Source organism: Schistocerca serialis, chromosome 1 (genome assembly GCF_023864345.2).
Source record: "Schistocerca serialis cubense isolate TAMUIC-IGC-003099 chromosome 1, iqSchSeri2.2, whole genome shotgun sequence".
NCBI lineage: Eukaryota > Metazoa > Arthropoda > Insecta > Orthoptera > Acrididae > Schistocerca > Schistocerca serialis.
In genome coordinates this window covers 111,636,019-111,652,694 of record NC_064638.1, presented here as the reverse complement: position 1 = coordinate 111,652,694, position 16,676 = coordinate 111,636,019, and the positions used below count along the sequence as shown (strand labels likewise).

Genomic DNA, 16,676 nt, shown 5'->3' with positions numbered 1-16,676 from the left:
CTGAAGGAAAGAAATTTGTTAGCATCGAATAGAGATTTGTGTTAGGAACTCTTTCCTGTAAGAATTTGTGTGGAGTGTACCCATTTATGGAAGGGAGACATGGACGGTAAACCGTTTAGACAAGAGGAGAATAGTTTTTCAAATGTGGTGCCACAGAAGAATGCTGAAGATTAGATAGGTAGATAGCGTAACTAATGAAAAGGTACTGAATAGAACTGATGAGAAAAGAAATTTTTTGGTAGAATTTGATTAAAAGAAGGGACCGATTGGTAAGACGCATTCTGACACATCAAGGAATCTGGAGGGAAACCAAGAGATGAACACAGTAAACACATTCGCAATGATGTAGGTCGCAGTAGTTATTCAGAGATGAAGATACTTCTACAGTAGCATGAAGAGCTGTATCAAATAATCATCATCATCATTACTATTATTTTGTACAATTTCGAGCGAACTGCCGGATGTCAGTAAGTTGCTGGCACGACATTTCGGCGCGGAATCTTCTGACTATCTTCAGGCGAATACTGGCGATAGTGCAGTATTTAAAACGCTTGCGTGGTGTACACATTTGCCGCTATACATGCGTTGTTTGATGTGTACGGCTGTCATCAACTTAAAAGGTTGGGTTGAACGCCACAATGCTTTACTAGGCATGGTCCTTTTGGACCTGGGATGCTCTTACCTCCTTCCAGCGTCTGAACTGGCTTAGCCAGCCAGTTATTGGGAGCCCTACACCTCGACATGGACTCTGAAATACGCTGCAGCTCGGCGTTTTCCACATTAACAAACATTGACAGAGATGAAAGAAATGATAAGTGACAGACTGAAATCACAGAAATGACCGATGATAAATGGGAGACCTTTTGGTTTGTAGTCTGGCACTTCTGTGCCAAGCTACTGAGACGCACTCCGTATCTAAAGATACAGTTTTCTGGAAAACGTTGTGCATCCACTGGTCACAGATTGTTTAATCCATGTGATACTGTCACGGAGATACTGGAAGAAATTGAACTCTCAGACGCTTGAAGATACATGCCAACTATCTCGTGAAAGCCTACTTACAGAGTTTCAGGAACCAGCTGTAAGTGGAGGTTCTAGGAATATACTACAACCCCATACGTATCGCTCACTTAGGGATCGCCGGGATAAAATTAGACTAGCTACAACAGTGTATACGATAACTGCAACCAGTGAAATGTTCGCCCATACAAAAATCTGTGAAATTTGTGCCCAGTATTCCTGAAAACTAAAGGATAACTAAGACGCGGCCTATCTGTCCCTCGAGAGTCCCCGCCCACAGCAAATGCTGCACCCGCCACTCAAATTTAATTTTCTGTCTTGTGGGGCTGTACGTGGTCGTTTACTCCTGATTCTAGGGCGAAGTTGATTTTTCAGCATGTTTGAATGAGAAATATGGTTACCATCTCTCCCCTATTCACGAAACGCTCCAAAATTACTTTATTTTCGTCCCAAAAGAGAATGAGCAAGACGTTTGTAGCAGACGTCTTTTGGCTTCGGCAGTGAACTGTGACGCCATTCCTTGCTTGACGTTTTCGATTGCGTTTGCGGTCGGTGATAGTGGACCCAAGTCTCATCGCCTGTGACGACTTTACCTAGAATGCAACAGCTTCGACGTGGAAACGATGCAAAAGTCCTTCACGGGCATCGACGCGACCGTTCGGCAGTTATCTGGCGTGGCACTCATCTTGCAGACACATTGTTTAGGTGCAGTAACCCTGTTAACAATACTCTGCGCTGAACCAGTACTAATATTCAGATTTGTGGCTATTTCGTTCAGAGTTACACGTCTGTTCTCCTTTACAAGCCTCCTACACTAATGCAGTCTTTCCAACCGTCATTGTGCGGTGAGCCTGCACTGGCATAACATCCACAGCAGTTACACTACTTTTAAACTTAACGTCAAAAAAATGTTCGAATGTGTGTGAAATCTTATGGGAGTTAACTGCTAAGGTCATCAGTCCCTAAGCTTACACACTACTTAACCTAAATTATCCTAAGGACAAACACACACGCCCATGCCCGAGGGAGGATTCGAACCTCCGCCGGGAGCAGCCGCACAGTCCATGACTGCAGAGCTTAGACCGCTTTGAGTTCGTTTGTTGATACGCCCACTAAATTTTTTATTACAGAGGCCAACCGGCCCTCTGACCGAACACGCTGAGCTACCGTGCCGGCTTGACCGCTCGGCTAATCCCGCGCGGCAAAACTTACATCACTCGTACACTTTCTGCAAGTAAAAACACGAATCACCGTACGGCGCTGTCTTTCTCTATGAATTTCGATTGGTTTGACAGTTTCAGTACACAAAAAAGGTGTGGTGTCACCGCCAGACACCACACTTGCTAGGTGGTAGGCTTTAAATCGGCCGCGGTCCGTTAGTATACGTCGGACCCGCGTGTCGCCACTATCAGTGATTGCAGACCGAGCGCCGCCACACGGCAGGTCTAGTCTAGAGAGACTCCCTAGCACTCGCCCCAGTTGTACAGCCGACTTTGCTAGCGATGGTTCACTGTCTACATACGCTCTCATTTGCAGAGACGACAGTTTAGCGTAACCTTCAGCTACATCATTTGGTAATACTAGTTACTATAATTACTATCTTCAAGAATGTATTCTGAACAGATAATATTGTGAATCATGTACCATCAAGAGCGACGTTCATCATTAATGGATTAAAGTTAAGCATCAAACTAATTACGTCCGCTTTCTGAATACTCATTCCTTGTCATGTTTCGCGGATGAACCTGTGACGCTGCAGAGCAGTTTCAAGCCACAACTGCCAAGGAGAATAAACAGCTTACTTGTCGCTGTTGAGCCGTACAGTGTCTGTAAATTTCATTCACCATAATCAATTGGACAGTAACTCTGGCTCATAGACAGGGGCGTGAATAAGATTCACAGATATCAGTATTTCAGAGAGGACGTGTAGTTGGGCCCAAAGAAACCAGTTGGAGAAGCCGGCGATAATCACTCAGCATTTGAATATTAGCAATGCCACTATCTGGAAATGTTGGCAGGAGTGAATGAACCAACGCTGAACACAGTGTCAAGGAGGAAGTGGTCGACCTAGAGATATGACAGAACTTGAGCACCGAGCAATCGTCGGAGAGGCATTGAGAAACCCGAATTCGTCGTTATCATCAATCTGACGTGCATCTAGCGCTCCAGTGACCACAAGGACCATCAATAGGCGGTTTCACACAACGGGAGAGGAGAAGCAGTACTTACAGTTCACGTATAAAAAAGCTTTAGTCACAATTTTCATCTATATTAAGCGAAAAAACTTTAGTCACAGTTTTAATTTATTTTATACGCGAGGTATAAGTACCGCTTGTTTTTGTACCGTTAATCAGTTTTCAGTCTTCAAACTGTTTTTCTAAGCTTTTAAATAAAAAAATTACCCTGTCTGCTTTTGTTCAATAAAACTTTACCTGTTAATTCTTATACTAAATACAAAAAAAGGCATCACAGATCGGTGGTCAGTCGCGGTGCGTATTGGCAGTGGGGAAGCTAGCATCTTGTGGACGCTGCTGCCTTCTGCTGCGTCGTAGCATAGCTCTGCCACCTGTCGGTCACTTTCTCAACCTCAAGGAACACTACTGCCACCTACCAATTCCATCACACAACTTTTCGAAATTTTATGGCAGTTTTAAAGTTCTCATTTGAATCGCCCTCGTAGACATTAGATGCAACAGGGTTTATGGCAAGCGTAGATGCGTATTGTCCAGATTTTCGAAAGTTTCTTTTCAGGTATAGAATTTACCCGCCAGGAAAACGTTGGCCAAAGTCGCGTCGAACTATACGGGGACTGCGTCGAGAAGTTTTGCCAGTTCTTCACTGCTTGGAAAGAACACTTTTTCTTGTGTGTCCCCTAACACCAGCCTTGAGCTGTCAAAAACGCAGCGCGAGCGCTCCTTACGTGGTGAGTGTGGCGCCGACCGGAAGCTGGCACAGAAGGCCCGCCGGCAATAAGCACTGCGCGTGTCTGCACACGCCCCGCCGCGCACCGGACGCCAGCGGAGTAATGAGCGAGTGAGCATGCAGCGCGCCGCGCGGACCAGGAACAATGGGCAGAAAGGCGCCGTAATCCGCGCCGCGGCCTTGACTCGCCCACTGCCAAGGTCAGCGCGGCGACTCTTGACCCCGGCCGCCGCGCGCCCACCGCCTGCCTCCGCACACCGGTTCCTCCGCCATTTTCGTGGCGTAACTTACGAGCCGCCGCGTCCCTAATGACGACTGTTTGTGTCGACCGAAAGAATGAGCGGTAGTAAATCGACGGGGCAGGGGTGGCAGTAATATTCAGCGGTGCTACGATATCTCATCCGGAATGGCTGATCGTAAAAATGGCGTGCGGATTCTGTGGTCCGGAGCTCTTTGTTCGTTCTCCTGACACATTCATCTTAGGTTTCCCACTATATCGCTGTCTTGTCCATAACGTTTCTGCTCCCAGCACCGACAAACATACCGGTAATAAATGATCTGCCTTTCGTACCACATACATCCCTGTTCTCTTGCCTGCCTATCGTTACCATCTGGTTTGTTCCACTGTTCAGTTGAAGCCTCCATTGTCGTTAGTCTGCAAAGTGTTTCGAGAGCAGTAGTAAATACACCGCTTGACAAAAAGTGAAACATACAAATACATGACCGGATGTCAATTTGACTTCGTACACGTACAGACGGTGGGTGCATATGTAAATGATAAGACCTGCAGTTCTTCATGATAGGTAGAATGCCCACAAGTGTGTCTTAGTATTGTTTGCATTTACTGTTGTTGTCAGGCCTCACAATGTATATAACGGGTCTTGAACTGGGTCAGATGTTGACTGATCACTGTGAAGAACACGTAGATGCCGCATCCACGTGTGAGACAGCGGAATTAGCTCCTGGCAGAGATTGAAAGTGGGCTCATTGTGGGTCTCCGTTTCATCGGCTTGTCGAATCGTGCAATAACAGATTCGGGGGGCTTTCAGATGTGACATCGAGCAGGTGTTGAATCGCTTGAATGAAGGCAGACAGACTAATTGCTAAGGCTCTGGTCGACTACACCTCATCACCACAATGGAAGATCGGCGTATTGTGCACCAAAGCGCATTATAACCCATTCGCAAGCCGGACTAGAACATTACTTCACATGCTTTTTTGACTCATCTAGTGCATCGCAATACGAATTCCTCTCCTGTGACAACCTCTTCATCTCACAATAACACTTGCAACGGACGTCCTCGATTATTTGCTGGATGTACTCCAATCTCTGTCTTCCTCTCTAAAGTTTTTCCCCTCTATTACCATGGAAGTTACTGCTTCATGTCTTAACAGCTGTCTTGTCCCTTCTTCTTGTCAGTGTTTTCTATGTACTCCTTACCTCGCCGATTCTCCACAGAACCACTTCATTGCATACCTTATCAGATCACCTGATTTGCAACATTCTTTGTAGCACATCATCTCAAATGCTCCGATTCTCTTCTATTATACTACTATACAATGCTTTGCTCCAAACGTATTAGAAATTTCTTCCTCAAATGAAGGGCTATATTCGATACTACACTCATGCTCATAAATTAGGGATAATTGCAGAATGTGATGCCACACAACGAGGCACTACACAAAACTGGCGCTAATAGCATAGGCACATAGGGAACACACATGACACAGATCTCTAAGTCCATAGTATTGGTCATAAGTTGAGAAAACCGTCCCGAAACACATATGCCACAAAACGCCACTGTTTCCTGAGCATGTACCCCGACATCAATATGGGATATGATCACCATGCACACGTACACAGGCAGCACAACGGGTTGGCATACTCTGGATCAGGTGGTCGAGCAGCTGCTGGGGTATAGCCTCCCATTCTTGCACTAGTGCCTGTCGGAGCTCCTGAAGTGTCCTAGGGGTTTGAAGACGTGCAGCGATACGTCGACCGAGACCACCCCAGACGTGCTCGGTGAGGTTTAGGTCTGGAGAACAGGCAGGCCACTCCATTCGCCTGATATCTTCTGTTTCAAGGTACTCCTCCACGATGGCAGCTCGGTGGGACTGTGCGTTATCACCCATCAGGAGGAAGGTGGGACCCACTGCACCGCTGAAAAGGCGGACATACTGGTGCAAAATGACGTCCCGATACACCTAACCTGTTAACAGTTCCTCTGTCGAAGATGTGCAGGGGTGTACGTGCACCAATCATAATCCCACCCATCAAACCACGACCTCCATACAGATTCCTTTCAAGGACATTAAGGGATTGGTTCCTGGTTCCTGGTTCACGCCAGATGACCCGCCGTAACTCACTGTTCAGATTATACCTGGACTCGTCCGTGAACATAACCTGGGACCACTGTTCCAATGACCATGTACTGTGTCCTTGACACCAGGCTTTATTGGTTCTGCTGTGTTTGAGCAGCCTCTAGTCGCCCTAGTATTCTACCCCTCATAACGTCATCAATATGTGTTCTTTGAGCCATTTTCAACACACAGTCACCATTAGCACGTCTGAAAACGTCTGCACACTTACTCGCTGCACCGTACTCTGACATGTACCAACACACCTCTGCGTATGTGGACTGCTGCCCGCGCTACCGTGAGACGACCGCAGGTCAAATACACCGCATGCTCATACCCCGAGGTGATTTAAACCCGCAAACCTCCCACCAGAGCGTTGTTTCACCATGTATCAGCATTATCCTTAATTTATGAGCATGAGTGTATTAGACTTCTCTTGACCAGGAATGGCCTTTTTACCAGTGCCAGTCTGCTTTTTATGTACTCTTTGCTCCGCCCACCATGGGCTATTTTGCTACTAGGTAGAAGATTGCCTTAACTTCATCTACCTCCTGATCACTAGTCCTGATGTTAAATTTCTCGTTGTTATCATTTCTGCTACTTCTCACTACTTTCTTCTTTCTTCGATCTACTCTCATTCCATTATCTGCTCTTCTTAGCCCGTTTATTCCATTTGCGTGCCTACTCTGGGATCAACACCACAACACAAACAGATAGGGAGTGGTGGCGTCACCGGGAAGCATTGACTCCTGATGAATGACCATCGTCGGTATGGCGGTGTCCCATTTTTCCAAAATTTTGGAGAGATGCAGCAGTTGCTGGTGTGGGAAGCCATCAGGTTATGGATGGTAGACATTGAGTGAACTCTGGAGGCACAGCGGTACGTCGCGGAGATATCCTGCATCCTCAAGTTTTCCCTCAAGCGACAGATCCTTTTTCAATAGGAAAATACCCGTCCACGCGTGGCATGTCTCTATGAACTGTCCGCGTGATGCTGAGGTGCCTCCATGGCTAGCAAGATCTCCAGATCTGCCCCCGATGGAACACGTGTGGACCTAGTGCTAGTATCCGGTATAGCAAGGACCAGGAGCTTGCCTTGGGAGAGAATACAACGGTTTTATGTTACCCTTTCCAACCGAGTCAGTGCATGCATCCAGTCTAGATGGGGCCCAACGTCATACTGATACGTGGGTTCTTACTGCCAAGTTCCATGTAAATTTGGCTCTGTATTATAATCACTGAAATATCATCACGTACGCTTTCAAATGGTGAAGAATATAACCCAAGCAAATACTTACAGAGAGTTGATAGTCGAAAATTCCATCTCAGTTTTCAGTGTACTTTCGAATTCTCTTGACAACACCATGTGTAACTATCCTCATAAGCAAAAATCTAAAGCTCCGTGGACCTTCCTGGCAAAGAATTACCATTTCTGTCGATCATCTTTCGAGGAATGTTGGCTTTGGATAATGTGTCATCTGACGGACTCAGTTACGCCGGAAGAACATACCCATCCTTGAAACCAAAGAAACCTCTTTCACTAATGCTGAAAGTTCATTTTCAAGAAAGTTTAGACCAATTGCGATGAAGAAGCGAAACGGCACATTTTCACAGGTCGGCAGTTTCTTTCTCACAGTCAAACTTCGATTTTAACAGAAAACGTGTACACTGTTGTTTTAAAAAGGTATTTAGTTCATGTTCGTCCACATGTTTAAGTATCGTGCAGGAATTTGAAGTACATATGAAACGATTTTTCTGAGAGCTTTGGTAACAATGTTCCTCTTAATATACTACTACAGATTTTCAAGGCTTACAATACCAAATAAATCTTTTTGGAGCTAATACTGGATTTGCGAATAGATGGTTCAAATGGCTCTGAGCACTATGGGACTTAACATCTGAGGTCATCAGTCCTCTGGAACTTAAAACTACTTAAACCTAACTAACGTAAGGACATCACACACATCCATGCCTGAGGCTGGATTCGAATCTGCGACTGTAGCGGTCGCGCGGTTCGAAACTGAAGCGCCTAGAACCGCTCGGCCACACCGGCCGGCGCACATAGATGGAAATTAATTTTATCTGAAAAATATATTATAAATTGTTGTTATACGCTGCTCCTTGAATGTTTAAGTCGTATGACAACATTAGAGCGCGGCCCCTCCCTCGGGCATGGGTGTGTGTGTTGTTCTTAGCATAAGTTAGTTTAAGTAGTGTGTAAGTCAAGGGACCGATGACCTCAGCAGTTTGGTCCCGTAGAAATTCACACACACACACACACACACACACACACACACACACACACACACACACACACACACACACAAACAACATTAGAAGAAAACTTGAACAGAAGATTTTCATTTGTTATTATCATCCTTGTTGTTTGTATCGTGTTACTTTTCCCTTCTTACACTGTAGAAAGCCTAATCTGCAACGAATGGAAATTCATATTAGCAGTCAACTATGTGTCCGGCTGCTTAGCTGACAGCCGGCACGGTAGCTCAGTCAGAGGGTTAGCTGCCTTCTGTAATAAAGAACTGAGTGAACGGATCAACAAAGAACAAATACAAAGAGTCATAATGAACAAAATGAGATTAAAAACAAAACAAAAAACAAAAAAGTGGTAATGTGCTTGCCTCCCACGCAGCGGGCCCGGGTTCGATTCCCGGCCGGGATGGAAATTTTCTCCGCTCGTGTACTGGGTGTTGTGTTGTCCTCGTCATCATTTCATCCTCATCATTGGCCGCAAGTCGCCCAATGTGGTGTCGACTCAAATAAGACTTTCACTTGGCGCCCGAACCCGAATGGGGCCACCCGGCCAACAATGCCATACGATCATTTCACTTTTTTTTTTCGGTCAACTGTGTAGCAACACCACACACCTGATATACTCTTCACTATACACCGTAAGGTGGCATACGGAGTATGGCTGTCAATGAAAGTTATAGGTCCATGTTCCATAGATTATTTCCACAACTCTGTCGAAATGATATTGATGTTTATAGGTCACCCGAAACCTTGGTGGGTACCACGATATTGTAACTATTTATAATTTGACATCTTGGGTTGTCGGCAGTTCTGCCGGATATCAGCGTCGTATTTGCACGGTACTTCGGTAGCGTAACTCGTTACCTTCATCAGGTGCGACCTGAGACTACCGAAATACCGTGTAAGTACGACGCTGATATCCGGCAGAACACCCGACAACCCAAGATGTCATTACATCGCCGGGAAGCCTAATGAATTATTTATAATTTATTTCTGGGACAAAAATCAGTTGCGGCCGTTGTGGCCAAGCGGCTCTAGGCGCTTCAGTCTGGAACCGCGCGACCGCTACAGTCGCAGGTTCGAATCGTGCCTCGGGCATGGATGTGTGTGATGTTCTTAGGTTATTTAGGTTTAAGTAGTTCTAAGTTCTAGGCGACTGATGACCTCAGATGTTAAGTCCCATAGTGCTCAGAGCCATTTGAACCATTTGAACAAAAATCAGTTACATCTAATAATTACTTAAATGAATTGCCTCACAGCTTTCAGGGAAGTCTAAAGCAGAAAAGGGGAAGGGCCGGGGACGGACACGCCTGCGAACTGTATTGGTTGACGAACAAGGGATAAATTGTGAACGTAGATTTCTTCCGAAAGTCAAACCGCTTTTCTCTGAAAGAGTGAAAAATAAGCAAGGTGGATAGGAAAGCGGAGAGAGCAAAAATGAGCCGCTGAGAACCAAAGTAATTTAAGTCAAAAAATTTTAATTTTTGAGTTAAATCACTGAGTTTACTCACAATGTACGGGATGTGCGCCAAATGCATTCTTCTACTCTCACCAGAGTGAAGTGCGTTCGCGAGAATAGTGGTATAAGACCAGCGGAAAGGCCACATGCTCGTGTTGTTGTGTGTTGTTTATTTACACTTTAAAATTAAAAAAGGCCATGCAACAATGCTAGTAAATATAAGCATTGTTGTTTTTCTTTAGATTTGTAAGGTCGCTTGCCCTTATGTACATCTGGGATGAGAATTATGTCATGAAAAAGCTCCCAAGAAGTAGGTTTTTGCCTTTTAAAATATGTAGAACCCCATGTTCATGTTGCACATTACGTAATAGCATACAGTGACGCAGCAATTGGTCGAAATCGGAATTCAAAACCTGTGCTAATTTGGACAAAGACTGTAAAGAAATCAAGTAATGAGATCCACAGGGTCGACCATAAGTTGATGTTATTAATACTCTCCTTTCTGGTAAACGATCGGGATTTCGGAGTTGTCGGGACAAAATCAAGAACTTCACTCGGGATGATTGGTGTAATGCCATTCAAAAGGCCAGGATAAAACAAGCCTTTACCGTTTGTAGAATGGCCCTTAATGATTCTGTCTCAACAAAGTATCTACCGAAAAGTATGAAATTTAAAAAGAATAACATGCAAATTGAAAATTTCAGTTACTTTCACGTTCGATGGCTTCGTTTCCAGAAAGACTGTCTACATCTCGTTTTATGCAAAGAATCTCATTATGCATGAATCCGTCGTACCACTTTGGATATTACAAGTTCACTTCTTGCTCGTTACCGTCCGCGCCTGTCTTGTGTTCAACTCGTCCCTGTCAACAATCCTGCGCGACCTGTCACCGAAGCGAAAAGGAGGGACAGAATCACACTTATCCCGTACATCCCTTCGGCGCACCACGCTTTTTTCAACCAGCTGACAACTGCAAGTTCGGCACGGGAGTCTGGACCTGGACATGTTGACCTTTTAGCAAAGGAAGATGACGTGGACAGTGAAATCGAGTAAACAGACATGCTCCATTATAAAGACTCTTGAAATACTAGCTTGACAAAAATTACACGTTAAGAAATTTCGACATTTGGAAACAACATTTTATTTATAATCCATAGATGAAGCACTGCTGAACTACACTCCTGGAAATTGAAATAAGAACACCGTGAATTCATTGTCCCAGGAAGGGGAAACTTTATTGACACATTCCTGGGGTCAGATACATCACATGATCACACTGACAGAACCACAGGCACATAGACACAGGCAACAGAGCATGCACAATGTCAGCACTAGTACAGTGTATATCCACCTTTCGCAGCAATGCAGGCTGCTATTCTCCCATGGAGACGATCGTAGAGATGCTGGATGTAGTCCTGTGGAACGGCTTGCCATGCCATTTCCACCTGGCGCCTCAGTTGGACCAGCGTTCGTGCTGGACGTGCAGACCGCGTGAGACGACGCTTCATCCAGTCCCAAACATGCTCAATGGGGGACAGATCCGGAGATCTTGCTGGCCAGGGTAGTTGACTTACACCTTCTAGAGCACGTTGGGTGGCACGGGATACATGCGGACGTGCATTGTCCTGTTGGAACAGCAAGTTCCCTTGCCGGTCTAGGAATGGTAGAACGATGGGTTCGATGACGGTTTGGATGTACCGTGCACTATTCAGTGTCCCCTCGACGATCACCAGTGGTGTACGGCCAGTGTAGGAGATCGCTCCCCACACCATGATGCCGGGTGTTGGCCCTGTGTGCCTCGGTCGTATGCAGTCCTGATTGTGGCGCTCACCTGCACGGCGCCAAACACGCATACGACCATCATTGGCACCAAGGCAGAAGCGACTCTCATCGCTGAAGACGACACGTCTCCATTCGTCCCTCCATTCGCGCCTGTCGCGACACCACTGGAGGCGGGCTGCACGATGTTGGGGCGTGAGCGGAAGACGGCCTAACGGTGTGCGGGACCGTAGCCCAGCTTCATGGAGACGGTTGCGAATGGTCCTCGCCGATACCCCAGGAGCAACAGTGTCTCTAATTTGCTGGGAAGTGGCGGTGCGGTCCCCTACGGCACTGCGTAGGATCCTACGGTCTTGGCGTGCATCCGTGCGTCGCTGCGGTCCGGTCCCAGGTCGACGGGCACGTGCACCTTCCGCCGACCACTGGCGACAACATCGATGTACTGTGGAGACCTCACGCCCCACGTGTTGAGCAATTCGGCGGTACGTCCACCCGGCCTCCCGCATGCCCACTATACGCCCTCGCTCAAACTCCGTCAACTGCACATACGGTTCACGTCCACGCTGTCGCGGCATGCTACCAGTGTTAAAGACTGCGATGGAGCTCCGTATGCCACGGCAAACTGGCTGACACTGACGGCGGCGGTGCACAAATGCTGCGCAGCTAGCGCCATTCGACGGCCAACACCGCGGTTCCTGGTGTGTCCGCTGTGCCGTGCGTGTGATCATTGCTTGTACAGCCCTCTCGCAGTGTCCGGAGAAAGTATGGTGGGTCTGACACACCGGTGTCAATGTGTTCTTTTTTCCATTTCCACGAGTGTATTAGACAGCCTTAGTTGGTAGCTTTCTAGTATTTAACAACAATAACGCAATTATTTTAACTCAGTTTGTGGGTGAAAAGTGCATAAAGGGAGCAGTAAGTGCAGACTCACATTTAGTATATCGTATTATGTTTATGTTTTACAAATAAATTGCTGTTACGGAGACTAAAAGACAGGGTGTTTCTTCTCAGGTATCCAGTTTCACCAAAAAGTTCATAAGAAACATGGTACAAATCTTGATTTATACTGCTTTACATTTCATTAGAAGTAAATATCTGAGAGGAAAAGTGGTAGTCGAACTTTTAGGGACTATAAAACCGAATTTAAGGTACAAATAACTAAAATGTCTGTAGTAAACGTAATTATAATATTTCATTTGTACGTTTCTTCAAATGAATCACGAATATATGAAGATAGTAACTGTTCTCGAAAGAACAGATACCATTGATGACCGTGGAGCTTCTCTAGAATAAATGATAAATAACTGAAACGTCAGCTGCCGACAGGTGTTGTTGATATACCTCGATGGGCACAGCTGAAAATGTGTGCCCGATCGGAACTCGAACCCGGGATCTCCTGCTCTTTTTTTTATCGTTGTGTTTGGTCGTTGCGGACGTCACATGATATCCGTTCAAGTTCGTTTGGTGATCCTTCCACTCAGTTTTTTTATTACAGATTTGTTCGCTTTCGTTCGCTGCATCTGCTCGGGGCGGACACCGTAAGACACCCGTTTAAGTTCGTTGTTATTAGCTCAGTTTTTTTATTACAGAAGGCAGCTAATCCTCTGACCGAACACGCTGAGCTACCGTGTCGCCATCCATCTGAGCCACCGAGGACACAGGTGAATAGCGCGACTGCAGGGACTTATCCATTGCACGCTTCCCGTGAGACCCACATTCCCAACTGTCTACAATTCTACATATATAATGTACCTAATAGATATTTGCCCATCCACTCATTACTCGCACGAAAAGCGTGCAAGGGATAAGTCCCTGCAGTCACGCTATTCATCTGTGTCCTCGTTGGCTCAGATGGATTTAGCGTCTGCCATGTAAGCAGGAAATCCCGGGTTCGAGTCCCGGTCGGCGCACACATTTTCAGCTGTCCCCATAGACGTATATCAACAACACCTGTCGGCAGCTGAGGGTTTCAATTAATTATCATTTATTCGAGAGTACCTGCACGGTCATCAGTGGTATCTGTTCTTTCGAGAGCAGCTACTATCTTCATATATATAGTTAAAGGCTACCCAGCCATTGATCTTCGTCCGTGCAAATGCGCACAGGTTGTCCGAACTCTTACGGGAACCGCCAAAGTGTGCGCGAGTAATGAGTGGATGGGCAAATATCTATTAGGTACATTATATATATGTAGAATTGTGGACAGTTGGGAATGTGGGTCTCACGGGAAGCATGCAAGGGATAAGTCCCTGCAGTCGCGCTATTCATCTGTGTCCTCGGTGGCTCAGATGGATAGAGCGTCTGCCATGTAAGCAGGAGATCCCGGGTTCAAGTCCCGGTCGGGACACACATTTCCAGCTGTCCCCATCGAGATATATCAACAACACCTGTCGGCAGCTGAGGGTTTCGATTAATTATCATTGAACCACGAATTATTGTAAAGCAATAATTTACATTAATCGAAACGCAAAATCCTTCATTTCTCAGAACTAGGAAAAAATTGAGTCGTACCACTTTGCCTCTCGGCGGCTCAAATATAGACTGAGAGAGGGTGGTGAGGGGGGAGGAAAGGAGAGTCATGCTGGGAAAAAGCAGGTGAGAGGATGACAGAGAACATGCAGAGGTGAAACTGTTCTTCTCATGCCATATGCGGCGTTCCTCGTAAACACGTAAATACACACCGAGACTGGACGTGACGTAACTCAGACATCAGACGAATGAATCTGCGACTCCTTTTTCTGTGTCTCCACAGACTGCGCGCAACTGCCTCCATTTATAATTGAGTAGCTGGACGTGTAAGGTGTGCAGTTGAGTCTTGCCGCATCAAAGCAAAACACAGAATTTCTAAATTTGTCCACCAACCTGGCGTCTTTAGGCGATGCCGTCGTCTCAGATGAGAGGTAGCACAAGATCCTGAGTCCGCAGTTTCTGCTGTAATGCAGCAGCCAAGTAAGTGGCTAAGGCTCTCTCTCATTGGGATAATAAATTCCATAGTTTATAGGAATGCCATATACGCAGGTTTCCCAAATTAAAGCAACAAACTGCTAGTTCCCCGTCCTATGTCTAATTCACGATATAATCACACTAACTGTCAACATATGTCGTTACTATCGAGTTCTGCTCGGAAGATGGCATTTCAAATGGTTCAAATGGCTCTGAACACTATGGGACTTAACAGCTGAGGTCATCAGTCACCTAGGACTTAGAACTACTTAAATCTAACTAACCTAAGAACATCACAGACATCCAGGATTCGAACCTGCGACCGTAGCGGTCGCGTTGTTCGAGACTGAAGAGCCTAGAACCGCTCGGCCATCCCGGCCGGCGATGGCATTCCGATCAACGGACAACCACGCCAGCAATGACGTCAGGGCACCTATCAAGCGAGGTAGTGTTTGTAGGGTAGTCCCACATCCATAAGCGCTGTGTACACAGTCATGTGCATAGAGAGCTGTGTAGGAAGTTACAAGGGAGGTCAGGAAACGGTTTAAAGAAGCAGGAGATTTTAAGACTCGTACATAGATATGCTCGATTGCAAATTGACAAGTGCGGCAGTGAAAAACACTCGCGGTCGTGCAATCAAAGCGGATGGTCGCCCAACAGTTAATATGGGCAGCGCAAGTCGGTAATGGAGAAAAATTTAAAAATTACTGGAATGAAATGTTCGAAAAAGGGTAGCCGCCTGGGATCAGAGAGTTTTAGTACGGCACTTTGTAGCATCGTGCGCCGTTACAAGAAGTTAAAGTTGAAAATAAGATGACGAAATTCAAAGTCGAAGTGTTATAACGGAAAAAAATTGTAGGTTAACAGTTTTGTATTACGGTTTTTAGTGCACCACGTACGAGCCCGATATAGGTTAGTGGTTGACTGTCCCTTGTTTTACGAATCAACGTTTTGGGTAGTTTTCATTTGCCATTTTACGGCCGTTATATATATATATATTTTGTGACGTCATAGGAAGAGAGACTCACATCAGCTGCCTCGAGATTACAGTGAAAATGTGCCGCGGTTTTTAAAACTGAATCTCCAGATTTTTGTTTTTTGAAAGTTGGCAGGTATGCTGCATATATTTCGTTTTTTACTATGGGCATTGCATCAGACAAAATAAAATACTGTTGACTAATAGTGTGTGGTAGCGCGCGCCTGCAAGCGTCACTAATCATTCTTATTAATCAAAAATGAAGCTCACTTTTAAATGTGGTAGCAAACTTTGGTAACATTTCAGAAATGAAGTTACAGTTTCCTAAACTCAGATATGCTCTGCATTGCTCGCGGGTCACGACCTTCGACGCGCAAGGCAGTCCTTCCAACCTAACAAACAGATCGGTCCCTCCTTGCACTTCTGAACGGTATAGCCAGAAGCCGACGATACACGGAGCGATTCGGCTCGTTCTACGTACTCAGATGTCTTGTAAAAGTTAATATAAAATGAAGTTTTGATGATGCAGTGATAGTTCAGCATTAAGTGGTTCTCCCCTAGTATCATGAACAAAGTCTGAATGGTAATTTAGTAGTAATTGGTGAACGAAATTATGACTTTTGGCGTACTGGCTGGAAGGTAATCCGTCCATCTTTTATTACGGAAGCCAATCATACGACAGTTTTGGCGCAATTTCTGACGATAGGTGTAACCGTAGCATCTGTTGCTCGTACCTCACTCCACTTTATGACGTCATGTGATAACCACTACATCTTCGCTCTGCTGAGACATCGCGGCGGCGCGGTTCTTTCCGTCCCATTACGACGTACCTGCACCTACCTGTGAACATTGTCTCAGCAGATCAGTGGGAAAGCCGAGCGAAACCTACTGTACTTCGACGTGAACCAGGCTGCAATTGAAGTCACTAATCTACGTTTCGGGAGAAAG

General features: G+C 45.8%; 1 protein-coding gene and 1 non-coding gene across 2 annotated transcripts in view; both read left to right on the top strand.

Moving 5' to 3' along the window:
• LOC126462869 (probable G-protein coupled receptor Mth-like 1) overlaps positions 1-16,676 on the top strand; it is a 563,028-nt gene that overhangs the window by 463,686 nt on the left and 82,666 nt on the right. The gene's annotated exons all lie outside the window — the stretch shown is intronic.
• Positions 14,082-14,156, top strand: Trnat-ugu (transfer RNA threonine (anticodon UGU)). The gene has a single exon. It is a non-coding gene; the product is annotated as a tRNA-Thr (tRNA).